Source organism: Bos javanicus, chromosome 26 (assembly GCF_032452875.1).
Source record: "Bos javanicus breed banteng chromosome 26, ARS-OSU_banteng_1.0, whole genome shotgun sequence".
Lineage (NCBI taxonomy): Eukaryota > Metazoa > Chordata > Mammalia > Artiodactyla > Bovidae > Bos > Bos javanicus.
In genome coordinates this window covers 15,653,059-15,666,223 of record NC_083893.1, presented here as the reverse complement: position 1 = coordinate 15,666,223, position 13,165 = coordinate 15,653,059, and the positions used below count along the sequence as shown (strand labels likewise).

At 40.6% G+C, this 13,165-nt stretch overlaps 1 protein-coding gene across 1 annotated transcript in view; it reads right to left on the bottom strand.

Annotated features, from left to right (window-relative positions):
- Window positions 1-13,165, bottom strand: part of PLCE1 (phospholipase C epsilon 1) — a 369,702-nt gene that overhangs the window by 82,827 nt on the left and 273,710 nt on the right. The gene's annotated exons all lie outside the window — the stretch shown is intronic.

Sequence of the window (13,165 nt, the reverse complement as noted above, 5' to 3'; positions counted from 1 at the left end):
AATACATACATTTTTGCAATTAATATGACCTACTTGCAAAGTAAGTTTTATTATTCTTAAAAAAAAATTTTTAATTGAAGGATAATTGTTTTATAATGTTGTGTTGGTTCCTGCGATATATCAACATGAATCAGCCCTAAGTATACATATTTTTTTAATCTATGGGGAAACTGAGGTTCAGAAGGGGTGAGTAACTGGCTCCAGGTTACCCAGCTCAGAAGAGACCTACACAAGGCAGGAATTTGGTCTGCCTGACTCTCTTTTTTCTATTTGGCTACTTTGGTAGGAATGTGCCTAAGAGAGACTTATTCTCTTTAAAGCATGAGGAACTGTTACCAAGGGCAAGGCTTTTCACTGCTTGATCTACAGACATCACCAGCAAAGGGGTGGGTAAAATTGAGGAACTGGTCCATACATCCCTGGGAAGGGATGTTCCCATCACCCCGAGACACTTGGGCAGCTGACAGCCTCTTGGCAAGGTCTGAGAAGCGGCCTTGGGCTTCTCGGACTCTCGGTCTAGATCTGGTCCCCAAGCAAGATTCCACTCCTGCTTTCAAACAGCAAAATGTTCTTCCTTGCCTCACATAAACAGATATTCTTAAGAAAGACAAGAAATCCACAAGAGATCTCACAAATCTAATGATCAGAAGATTCTTTTCAAATAATCCACACTGGAAATCACCCAAACGTCCAGCAACCATCAAATATATAGATAAAATGTGATGTATTCATATAACACCAGCCTGCACAGCCACGGAAGTAAATATGCAATGCTTAACCACCTGCAACAACACAGACAAATCTTAAGCAAGACATACAGGCATACATATTGTGTGATTACAGTAATGTAAATTTCCAAAAAGGAAAAAGTATACTCTATGTTTAGAGAGGCATAAAGTGGTAACATTATAAAGAAAAAAAGAATGTATTATCACAAAGTTCACAGCAGTGAATTTTTCTCTAGGGGGAAAGGTGGTGACATAACTGAGACAGGAAAAAAGGGGTTTATGGGTACTGATAATGGGTGGTAGCGATACATGCACTCACTTGAAACTATTAAAAAACATTAGTTAAAAAATTTTTTTTCAGAATAGTTTTAGATTAGGAGAGAAATTGCAAAGATAGCATACCCCAAATCCATTCTTTCCTATTATATTAACATCTTACATTAGGGTGGTGTATTTGACACAATTCATGAACCAATACCACAAAACACTACTATTTATTAAAGCCCATACTTTGTTTAGTATTAGTCTTTGTTTAGTACTAGTATTAGTCTTATACTTTGTTTAGTATTTATATTAGTCTTTGTGGCGCGATCGGTGGAGTTATCGCCTTTGCCTGTTAACCGGAAGATTGGTGGTTCAAGCCCACCCAAGGATGCCCTTCTCTGTGTACCTTTGGGCTTCCCTGGTAGCTCAGACAGTAAAGAATCCACCTGCAATGTGGGAGATCTGAGTCAGAACCCTGGGTTGGGAATATCCCCTGGAGCATGGCAACCCACTCCAGTATTCTTGCCTGGAGAATCCCCAAGGACAGAGGAGCCTAGTGGGCTGCAGTCCATGGGGTTGCGAAGAGTCAGACACGACTGAGTGACTTAGCACAGCACAGGACATACTTTGTTTAGATTTATTTAGTTTTTTATCCATTTCCCTTTTCTGTTGCAGGATTCCATCCAGGAGCCAATATTACATTTAACCTTCATATTTCTTCATGTCATGGTTTCTCAGACTTTTCTTGATTTTATGATCTTGACAGTTTTGAGGAACAGTGGTCAGGCATTTTGTAGAATGACCAACAATTAGAATTTGCCTGATAATTTTCTCATAATTATTCTGGTGCTCTGGGTTCTGGGGAGGAAGACCACAGAAGCAAAGTGCCATTCTTGTCACATCATATCCAGGGAACATAGTATCAACAGGACTTAGGCTGTTGATGCTGACCTGGCTGAGGTAGTGCTAGTCAGTGTCCACTTTACAGTGTCCACTTAAAGTTACTTAAAAAGAAACAACAACCTCCTTATACATTGTCCCCTTTGGAAGGAAGTCATTGTGTGCAGTCCACACATAGGGAAAGGTGAGTCTGCTGTACCTCCTAGAGGTCAGAGTATCCACACAAATTATTTGGGATTCTGCATGAGAAATTTGTCTCTTCCCCTCCATGTGTTTGCTTAGTTATCACTTACATACATGGACTTTTGAATATTTACATAATATTTTGGGTTATAATCAAAGCTTCCCTGGTAGTTCATACAGTAAACAATCTGCCTTCAATGCAGGAGACTTGGGTTTGATCCCTAAGTTGGGAAGATTCCCTGGAGAAAGGAACGGCTACCCACGCCAGTATTCTTGCCTGGAGAATTCCATGGACAGAGGAGACTGGCAGGCTACAGTCCATGGGGTTTCAGAGTCGGACACGACTGAGCGATTTTCACTTACTTACTTGGGTTATAATCTAATACTATTTTATTTTGTTACTCAAATTGCTCCAGCTTTGGCCAACAGAATATAACTTTCTGTTGGCTCTTGTGCATCTTTGATATAACCTCATTATTGTTTTAGTTTTGTTTTGTTTTTTTTCTTAGCACTTATTTACTTTTTCTGGCACAAGATACTCCAGGCTCATCTTGTGTATTTCCTGCTCCAAGTCCTAGAAGCAGTCATCTCTCCAGGGAGCTTTGCTTTCTTTCACTGAAGACTTATTAGAAATCAAGATCTGAATCAGAATCCAACAACACATTAAAAAGATCATACACCATGACCAAGTGGGCTTTATCCCAGGGATGCAAGGATTCTTCAATATCCGCAAATCAATCAATGTAATACACCACATTAACAAATTGAAAAATAAAAACCATATGATTATCCCAATAGATGCAGAGAAAGCCTTTGACAAAATTCAACATCCATTTATGATAAAAACTCTCCAGAAAGCAGGAATAGAAGGAACATACCTCAACATAATAAAAGCTATATATGACAAACCCACAGCAAACGTTATCCTCAATGGTGAAAAATTGAAAGCATTTCCTCTAAAGTCAGGAACAAGACAAGGGTGCCCACTTTCACCATTACTATTCAACATAGTTTTGGAAGTTTTGGCCACAACAATCAGAGCAGAAAAAGAAATAAAAGGAATCCAAATGGGAAAAGAAGAAGTAAAACTCTCACTATTTGCAGATGACATGATCCTCTACATAGAAAACCCTAAAGACTCCACCAGAAAATTACTAGAACTAATCAATGATTATAGTAAAGTTGCAGGATATAAAATCAACACACAGAAATCCCTTGCATTCCTATACACTAATAATGAGAAAACAGAAAGAGAAATTAAGGAAACAATTCCATTCACCATTGCAACCAAAAGAATAAAATACTTAGGAATATATCTACATAAAGAAACTAAAGACCTATATATAGAAAACTATAAAACACTGGTGAAAGAAATCAAAGAGGACACTAATAGATGGAGAAATATACCATGTTCATGGATTGGAAGAATCAATATAGTGAAAATGAGTATAGTACCCAAAGCAATTTATAGATTCAATGCAATCCCCATCAAGCTACCAACGGTATTCTTCACAGAGCTAGAACAAATAATTTCACAATTTGTATGGAAATACAAAAAACCTTGAATAGCCAAAGCTATCTTGAGAAAGAAGAATGGAACTGGAGGAATCAACCTACTTGACTTCAGGCTCTATTACAAAGCCACAGTTATCAAGACAGTATGGTACTGGCACAAAGACAGAAATATTGATCAATGGAACAAAATAGAAAGCCCAGAGATAAATCCACGCACATATGGACACCTTATCTTTGACAAAGGAGGCAAGAATATACAATGGATTAAAGACAATCTCTTTAACAAGTGGTGCTGGGAAAACTGGTCAACCACTTGTAAAAGAATGAAACTAGAACACTTTCTAACACCATACACAAAGATAAACTCAAAATGGATTAAAGATCTCAACATAGGACCAGAAACTATAAAACTCCTAGAGGAGAACATAGTCAAAACACTCTCCGACATACATCACAGCAGGATCCTCTATGACCCACCTCCCAGAATATTGGAAATAAAAGCAAAAATAAACAAATGGGACCTAATTAAACTTAAAAGCTTCTGCACATCAAAGGAAACTATTAGCAAGGTGAAAAGGCAGCCTTCAGAATGGGAGAAAATAATAGCAAATGAAGCAACTGACAAACAACTAATCTCAAAAATATACAAGCAATTCCTACAGCTCAACTCCAGAAAAATAAACGACCCAATCAAAAAATGGGCCAAAGAACTAAATAGACATTTCTCCAAAGAAGACATACAGATGGATAACAAACACATGAAAAGATGCTCAACATCACTCATTATCAGAGAAATGCAAATCAAAACCACTATGAGGTACCATTTCATGCCAGTCAGAATGGCTGCGATCCAAAAGTCTACAAGCAATAAATGCTGGAGAGGGTGTGGAGAAAAGGGAACCCTCTTACACTGTTGGTGGGAATGCAAACTAGTACAGCCACTATGGAGAACAGTGTGGAGATTCCTTAAAAAACTGGAAATAGAACTGCCTTATGATCCAGCAATCCCACTGCTGGGCATACACACTAAGGAAACCAGAATTGAAAGAGACACGTGTACCCCAATGTTCATCGCAGCACTGTTTATAATAGCCAGGACATGGAAGCAACCTAGATGCCCATCAGCAGATGAATGGATAAGAAAGCTGTGGTACATATACACAATGGAGTATTACTCAGCCATTAAAAAGAATACATTTGAATCAGCTCTAATGAGGTGGATGAAACTGGAACCTATTATACAGAGTGAAGTAAGCCAGAAAGAAAAACACCAATACAGTATACTAACGCATATATATGGAATTTAGAAAGATGATAACAATAACCCTGTATACGAGACAGCAAAAGAGACACTGATGTATAGATCAGTCTTATGGACTCTGTGGGAGAGGGAGAGGGTGGGGAGATTTGGGAGAATGGCATTGAAACATGTATAACATCATGTATGAAACGAGTTACCAGTCCAGGTTCGATGCACGATACTGGATGCTTGGGGCTGGTGCACTGGGACGACCCAGAGGGAAGGTATGGGGAGGGAGGAGGGAGGAGAGTTCAGGATGGGGAGCACGGGTATACCTGTGGCAGATTCATTTTGATGTCTGGCAAAACTAATACAATTATGTAAAGTTTAAAAATAAAATAAAATTTAAAAAAAAAGAAATCAAGATCTGAGTTCTAGGTGCAAATCCATTCTTTTTAATGAACTTTTCTTAATGTTACATCTCACCATAAAAAGTGAAGAATGAGAAAGGAAGAAAATCTTTTGTGTTTAAATTATCACAGTCCTTCTGAAATTTCTCTCAGTGACAATGGGAAGCCAATACTCAGGTTCTCTTACATAATTCTTCTGTCCTTTTGATACATATATGTAGCAAGGTGGTTAGGGGAACAGCCTCTAGTCACTTTGGGTTTAATGTTAGACTCTACTACTTCTTCACTGTGTGATCTAGTCAAATCGCTCAACCTGTCTGAGCCTCACTTTACTCATCTGCTAATGGCAAAAAGACAACACCCACTATCAGAGAGTAATGGTGAAGCTCAAATAAGATAACACTGGTAAGTGACTCAGCACAGACTCTGGCTCAGTAAAGCACATGACTATAATTAAACATAGAAAAGATCAAGGTCTTATCCTGCCTCTTCTTCCCACTTCCTTTTCTCCAGGCTAAATCAGTCCAGCTGTTCCTCTAGAGGGGGCTTTCCTCAGGGCCGCATCCAAGTTCTTTAATCTTTTTATTTCCTTTCTCTGGGACCATTTCCACATTCTCCCTGTCACACTGCTTGTTGATGGTCCCCCCCCCCCGACCCCCGTAAGAGCAAGAAGGATTCAATTGGAGAGTATCAATACCCATGAAATGTAACATATGTTAATTTGGACATAGGACTTCTGACTTTAATTTAGCAAGAGAAATGGTGTTTTCCATATTCCATTTAATTTGAGTTCTGAGCTAAAGCAAGTATTTTCCAGTGAAAAACTATGGGCATTATGAAAAGTCGTGTCTGGAAAAGAAAAATTATGAGGCTTTTCTGGAGCCTCTTTCAACTGCTCGGCTATGATGTGAGCTGGGAGAGAATGGACACTATCTTTCTTAGCATCAGTTCTATTTTAGACACAAAAGAACTAATGCTAGGTGTTAATAATTCCTCTAAAAGGCAGTCTTCTAGGAACTAATGCCCAAGATAAAATTGGCAGTTGTAATAAAATAAGATCACTTTAAGAAGGAAGCCAGTAGCTTTGTCTCTTACATCATATAGTAAATTTTATGCACTTCTGTGCCTGATTCTCTCAGGAGACAAGTTTCTGTAGGTTTATAAGAAGAAATTAGGTGGGACTTAAATAGTTACTCAGGAACCAAGTGGCATCAAAGATGTGGTACTGGCAAAAAAAACTACCTAGTCAAATTTAGGTGGTATGCCTTAAGGAGAGGACCAAGAAGTGAAAAGAGAAGGAAAGTTTATATTCAACCCCTGAAGAGGTTCTGAAGCATCTTTCAGTTAGAAACTATAAACTGACAGGTAAACACCTTTCTCATGTTCCATGATGAAAATATGTTTTAAAATATAACTCATTTAAAAAATATTTACTTTTAAAATATTTATTTACTTGGCTGCGCTGGGTCTTAGCTGGGGACATGGGACCTTTGATCTTCACTGCCGCATGAGGGCTCTTTCAGATGTGGCATTCGGACTCTAAGATGCAGCATGTGGACTCTAGTTCTCTGACCAGGGATCGAACCTGGGCCCCCTGAACTGGGAGCGTGTAGTCTTAGCCACTGGACCACCAGGGAAATCCCTGAAGACCTTATATTAGGGGAAAAGCGGGCTACTTATCAGGCTTCCCAGGTGGCACTAGCGGTAAAGAACTCATCTGCCAATGGAGGAGACATAAGAGACTCAGGAAGATTCCCTGGAGGAGGGCATGGCAACCCACTCCAGTATTCTTGTCTGGGAAAGCCCATGGACAAAGGAATCTGGTGGGCTATAATCCACAGGGTTGCAAAGAGTCTGACATGATTGAAGCGACTTGGCACTAATTTTCTTCATAACATTTTGTTACTCCTGCAAAGTTAAAAGGATTACATAAACATGATTCATCAAGTGATAAGCCTAAATTTAATTTTGTAAGACTTTTGGAAAGGTGCACCTTTTCCAAAGGACTTGCTATAGCTGTACTCTGTAATAAAATTGAGAGTTTTAACTTTGCTTCTGGCAAATTCTTGCTTTTAATTAATTTAGCACTTTCCTCAGCCATAGACAGCTTCTAAATTATAGCTGCATAATGCAAGGACTTTAAAGCCAGCCTGCCTGAGGTTAAATTCTGGCCCTGCTAAATGTGAGATCTTGAACAAAATAGAATTGCTGTGAGCATTAACTAATTTATATGTAAAGTATTTAAAACAGTGTTCATTTAAAAGTAGGCTCTTGATAAATAATAGCATGTCAAATATTAGTAATATTATCATGGCCCAGTTTGTATGTGCAAAGTCAATATCCTAAAACACAGCCACACAAACAAACACTGCTTCTTTGTAAAGATGGTGTCCAAGTTTCATGCTGGGATTTGAGTGATAAACAAGCTTAAACTGAATGTTGTGCATGCACGCTCAGTCGCTCCATTCTGTCTCTTTCTGAACCCACAGACTATAGCCCGCCAGGCTCCTCTGTCTATGGCATTAATCTGGCAAGAATAATAGAGTGAGTAGCCATTTTTTCCTCCAGGGGATCTTCCAACCCAGGGATCAAACCCAGGTCTCCTGTATTGGCAGGCGGATTCTTTACCACTGAGCCACCTGGGAAGCCCTTGAATGTTGAGCAGATAGTGGGAAAATGCCTTTCTTTGTTGCGGTGATAGAAGCAGGACTGGGTCTTGTGTACTGGCCAAGCAGACAGGAAAAGAGAGAAAGAGAAGGGGTCCTGGGTATCCCCAGTCCCAGAAACCCCTAACGGAGCCAGACATCGGGTGGGAGGAGATCCTGTTAAGGTCTTGGCTGGGCGGAGGCAGTCAGCTGTCCCTAAAGGATGTTGTGAGGTTGGTGTTTATAACGCTGTACCATCCTTCATGGAGAATAAGTGACTGGTTTCCTATCATTTTATTATTTCATGTGCGCACATAAGGGCACGTATGTATGTGTGGCAAGTCCTGGTATCTATAATCTTTTCTCAGATACTCTACTTCCTCATGCTTAGCTTTTTAAAAAACTTTTTATTTTGTATCGGAGTATAGCTGATTAACAATGTTGTGATAGTTTCAGGTGAACAGCAAAGGAACTCACGCTTAGCTTTCTTATTTCTATCCTTGTGGGATCATCTTTCAGGGAAGAGACTGAGGTTGCTGGGATGGGAGAGCAGCGAATACTCTGTATTCTCCCATAAAGAAGGGCAGGGTGACTGAAAGCTGCTTCTCAAATGGTGACTGTTGCCACTGGTGCCCGTACCTTAAGGTCTCTGCTATTTGTGATGGTAGGCATTAATTACAGTAGCCACCATTTATATGCCTTTATAATGCAAAATTCCTTATTCTACATGTATCCTCTCACATAATCTGTACAACAATCTTATAAATAAAGCATTATAATCATTCCCATTTTACAGATTACAAAATTGAGGCTTAGTAGGCTTCCCTGGTAGCTCAGAAGGTTAAGAATCTGCCTGCAATGCAGAAGTCCCGGGTTTGATCCCCGGGTTGTGAAAATCCCCTGGGGGAGGGCATGGCAACCCACTCCAGTATTCTTGCCTGGAGAATCCCATGGACAGAGGACCCTGGTGGGCTACAGTCCATGGGGTCGCAAAGAATCAGACACGACTGAACGACTAAGCAGAGCCCAACAGCAAGATTAAGTCACCTACCCAGGTGACACAAATAGTAAGTGATGGAGGCAACATTCAGTCCCAGACCATGTGACTGCAAGCTTTGAGTTCCGAATCATCCCAAACAGCCTCCCTTCTAAGGTTCTGCCTGAACTTGTTATCTGCTTATATCCAACTTCTCCAAATGGCATAATCCTTTTTAAGCAGTATTTTAGAGAGGGTGGACAATATTGATAATCAGAACGTGTGGCTCCTATATCACCCAACACTCTTCTCTATACACCTAAATAGTCTTAATTTCCATTTTCCTACAATGGTGCCATACACTACTCTTATGCCTTCATGACTTACACTCACACAAGCAAAACTTATTTATTCTTCATACTGGTAAATTTGAAAAGTCATTATTAATGAGCTTTATAGGTCATATGAAATGTAACTGGACCACTTTTAGAATTTCAGTTCAGTTCAGTTCAGTCGCTCAGTCGTGTCCAACTATTTGCGACCCCATGAATCGCAGCATGCCAGGCCTCCCTGTCCATCACCAACTCCTGGAGTTCACTCAGACTCACGTCCATCGAGTCGGTGATGCCATCCAGCCATCTCATCCTCTGTCGTCCCCTTCTCCTCCTGCCCCCAATCCCTCCCAGCATCAGAGTCTTTTCCAATGAGTCAACTCTTCACATGAGGTGGCCAAAGTACTCGAGTTTCAGCTTTAGCATCATTCCTTCCAAAGAACACCCAGGACTAATCTCCTTTAGGATGGACTGGTTGGATCTCCTTGCAGTCCAAGGGACTCTCAAGAGTCTTCTCCAACACCACAGTTCAAAAGCATCAATTCTTCGGCACTCAGCCTTCTTCACAGTCCAACTCTCACATCCATACATGACCACTGGAAAAACCATAGCCTTGACTAGATGGACCTTTATTGGCAAAGTAATGTCTCTGCTTTTGAATATGCTATCTAGGTTGGACATAACTTTCCTTCCAAGGAGTAAGCGTCTTTTAATTTCATGGCTGCAGTCACCATCTGCAGTGATTTTGGAGCCCCAAAAATAAAGTCTGACACTGTTTCCACTGTTTCCCCACCTATTTCCATGAAGTGATGGAACCAGATGCCATGTTTAGATGTCCTAACCTATAGGAACTAGAAACAAAAAGAAGTCGAGGGTTCCACAGTGACAAGAAATGCCTTCAACACTGCAGGAGGAAAGATCCTGCCCTGCAGTTGATCACGTGGTCAGGCTCACAACCCAGGTCTGCTAGGCACCACTTAAGGAAGCGACTTCACCTCTCCAGGCACCACTTTCTCAACTGTACACGGAGATGATAAGTTGATGTCCTTAAGATCTCACTGACATTTGGAGATTATTTCAACCCTGTTCCTTTCCTGCTGAGGTATTGAATCTCTTATGACCATCTTTCTAGGGTTTCTGTCAATGTTTTGAGTGGGTGTTCTGGCAGGAGTAGCTGAGATGTTTGAGAAGAATTATTAGAGCACCCTACAGGTTGGGTGAACCAAATGACCATGAGATCATCCCTTCTTTCTCTGATGGAATTTTCACAGGGTTGGTGGCTGCCATAGGAAAGGGGCTGGAGGTTACTGTTTACAGAGTCTTTATTTCAGCCAAATCAACAACAAAGCACAGTTCCCTTGGGTTTTGAGATCTGGAAATCCCTTTTTCACACACAGCCCTGTACTGGATATTTTAATGCAGGACTCCGGATCAGAAATGGATTCCCAAGTCCTGGCAGATGGTCCCAGGAACAGTGCTTGCTGATCTGGTTTCAGTGAATTCTATTAAACACCCCCACCGTCATCTATTAAACACCCCAGCCTCATCAGTAGTTCTTTTCAAAATAGCCATTATGTGGGGTAAGAAAATTTACCAGTACTGAGGTACATAAATTTCAACGTGAGGATTTCAACCTGACTTCTCAGGTTTTGTAAAAGAAATATTTGCAATTTTGTGCTTCTTTTCCCCTTCTAAGAGTGCTTACAAGTGGAGTCTAGAAAATGGGAAGTAGAAAAGCAGTGATCTTAGAATGTAGATGATAAAATGATTAGTGAGGGGACAAAGGAACAAGCAGAGAATTGGAAACAATGATTTCAAAAGAGGTGATGGTATGTGGTATGAAATTTATTACTTGAAGGAAATCCAGTCAAAAGGAAAAAGATGGTAAAGAAAAACCCAGAGGCCTGGTCTCTGAGTCTCAACCAAAAGTGAAGTGAAGTGAAGTGAAAGTCATGTCCACGACTCTTTGCAACCCCATGGACTATACAGTCCATGGAATTCTCCAGGTCAGAATTCTGGAGTGGGTAGCTGTTCCCTTCTCCAGGGGATCTTCCCAACCCAGGGACTGAACCCAGGTCTGCTGCACTGCAGGCGGATTCTTTACCAGCTGAGTCACAAGCACTCCTAAAAGTATTCTTAGAACACCTATAAGTAACATATACACCCACACACACACACAGCGCCAAGTGAAGGTAGTTATAAAAAAAATCATATGAAATTTTATCTATTAAGAGATGATGTATCCTTTTTTGGAGCACTTAAGGAAGGAATTTCAGCCAGATCTCAGTATGAGGAACAGGTATGCTTCTCCCAAACATCTGTTTGATTTTTCTTACAAAGACTGTGACTCCTGATTCCCTTCTTTTTATGGTCACTATCTCAGAACAAAATTTAGTCACTGTAAAGACTGTATAGTATACATTTCTGTACACTTTATTTTTTCCTATCCTACTTTCCTTTTCCCTTCATAATAATCCCTTAATAATCCCTTCTTTGGTTATTTACATTTATTCTTATAAGCATCTACAAAATATTTTGTGAGAGGATGTAGATATATACATAGATACCTATGTATAGAGACAGGTACACAGAAGTAGATGTAGATTAAGGAGTTAAGGGCTATGAGAGGCCTCTGTGCTTATTTGTAGATGGTCCTCTCTCTATTTATATATGGTGGCACCAACATCACAAAAATTAGTGAGAAACTTTCAAATAATTTTGACTTGAGACCAACTTAAAAAGAACGATCGGTAGAAGCTACTTGTGAAATTTGAGCTTTAGGAATGTGACATCGTGGTAAGGGCAGTATTGGTTCATCCCTAACCTGGATCCCCTATGGGGGAATGAGCTAGGAGATGAGGTTTGGAAAAAAGCTCAAAGACTTTGGAAAAACTGGGAATATAGGTTCATCTCTTTAATAACAACACTTGGGATTCAGGCACAAGGTGTTCATTTCTCTGTTCACAACTGATTCTGAGGATCCAGCACTACAGTTCCAAAGGAATTACTTTCCAGAAGCACTGTCTCTTCCCACTGTAGGCTCATACACACAGTCATCCAGGAAAGACTTTGCAAAACAAACAGTGATGTCTTACAAGGACTGGGAGACAACTGCCAGGTATGACTCATGAGTATACCACACAAATAGAACCTTTTGTGGCCAAGATGTCAAAGCCAGCAAATGTTCTGCTTTTGGGTCATGCTCAAGGATTCTTCCAGGTGGACCAGACTCTGCTTTGAGTTGGGCATGACCATGAGTAAATGGCCTTGAAGAGATGCAATGCCTAGCCTAAGACCATTGATTTCTGAACTTCTCATTTGGTCTTGGGCTAAGCAAGCATATCATGGGTAGACTGCAATGCTTGTCAATAAACAGCAATCGAAACAGCCAAGCAATCACAACGCTGCAGATGCCACCTGAAAGTGAGATCCTGGAAGCACTGCAATGCTTGTCAATCATTGATGAGCTGCCTTAGAATCATCAGAAGTTGAGGGGAACTGCAACACTGCTGATTTCTGGGTATGACTGACTCCAATCCTACTGCTGCTGCTGCTGCTGCTAAGTCGCATCTGACTCTGTGCGACCCCATAGATGGCAGCCCACCAGGCTCCCCCGTCCCTGGGATTCTCCAGGCAAGAACACTGGAGTGGACTGCCATTTCCTTCTCCAATGTATGAAAGTGAAAAGTGAAAGTGAAGTAGCTCAGTCGTGTCCGACTCTTAGTGACCCCATGGATTGCAGCCTACCAGGCTCCTCCGTCCATGGGATTTTCCAGGCAAGAGTACTGGAGTGGGGTGCCATTGCCTTCTCTGCCACTAAATCAGTATATTTGATTTAAAAATGTTAATATTTGCCCCATGCCTTATCCAGTAACTAATAAACCCTTTTTTAAAAATTAGTTTTTTAATTGAAGTACTGTGGCTTCCCAGGTGACACAGTGGTAAAGTTGGCCTGCCAGGGCAAGAAATACA